The sequence below is a fragment of the Triticum dicoccoides genome, chromosome 1B (assembly GCF_002162155.2).
Source record: "Triticum dicoccoides isolate Atlit2015 ecotype Zavitan chromosome 1B, WEW_v2.0, whole genome shotgun sequence".
Lineage (NCBI taxonomy): Eukaryota > Viridiplantae > Streptophyta > Magnoliopsida > Poales > Poaceae > Triticum > Triticum dicoccoides.
This window is the reverse complement of record NC_041381.1, coordinates 341,966,162-341,967,326: the sequence shown is the minus strand read 5'-3', so window position 1 is coordinate 341,967,326 and position 1,165 is coordinate 341,966,162.

Sequence of the window (1,165 nt, the reverse complement as noted above, 5' to 3'; positions counted from 1 at the left end):
TGGTGCTGGTGAAGATGTTGATGGAGATTGACCCCCTCCCGATGAGAGGATCGTTGGTGATGACGATTGTGATCATTTCCCCCTCCCGGAGGGAAGCAGCAGAACAGCTCCGCCGGAGCCCTAGATTGGTTCCGCCAAGGTTCCGCCTCGTGGCGTCGGAGTTTCGTCCCGTAAGCTTGCTTATGATTTTTTTTCCACGGTAAAAGACCTCATATAGCAGAAGATGGGCACCGGAGGGCTGCCAGGTGGCCCATGAGGCAGGGGGCGCGCCCAGGTGGGTAGGGCGCACCCCCACCCTCATGGCCAGGGTGTGGGCCCCCTCTGGTACTTCTTCCGCTGAATATTTATCATGAATTTCAGAAATGACTTTCGTGGAGTTTCAGGACTTTTGGAGCTGTGCAGAATAGGTCTCTAATATTTGCTCCTTTTCCAGCCCAGAATCCTAGCTGCCGGCATTCTCCCTCTTCATGTAAACCTTGTAAAATAAGAGAGAATAGCCATAAGTATTATGACATAACGTGAAATAACAACCCATAATGCAATAAATATCGATATAAAAGCATGATGCAAAATGGATGTATCAATATGCACTCGCCCCGTGATGTTCACTAGTCCTTGGTCAAGCGCATTCTTCGGTACTTTCGCGGCACGCCAACCTATGGTCTTCGTCTCCGCGCCTCTGCCTCGACTGAGCTTATTGCTTATACTGATGTGGATTGGGCTGGCTGTCCTGACACTCGACGTTCCACGTCCGGTTATTGTGTCTTCTTCGGTGACTCTCTTGTCTCTTGGTCTCTAAACGGTAGCCTAATGTCTCCCGTTCGAGTGCCGAGGTCGAGTACCGAGTTGTTGCTACATGGTCGCGGAGAATTGTTGGCTTCATCACCTTCTTTGTGAGCTTTGATTTCACTTCCGAAAACCAATGTGGTCTTCAGTGATAACGTGTCGGCCACCTACCTCGCGGCTAATCAGGTGCAGCACAAGCGCACCGAACACATTGAGCTTGATGTTTACTTTGTGCGCGAGAAGGTTCAGTTGGGTGAGCTTCGAGTTCTTCATGTACCGACTACCCAACAGTTCGCGGACATCATGACCAACGGGTTGCCAACTACTGCCTTCCAGGAGTTTCATTCCAATCTTTGCATCGCCGACGCCGACGCTTCGA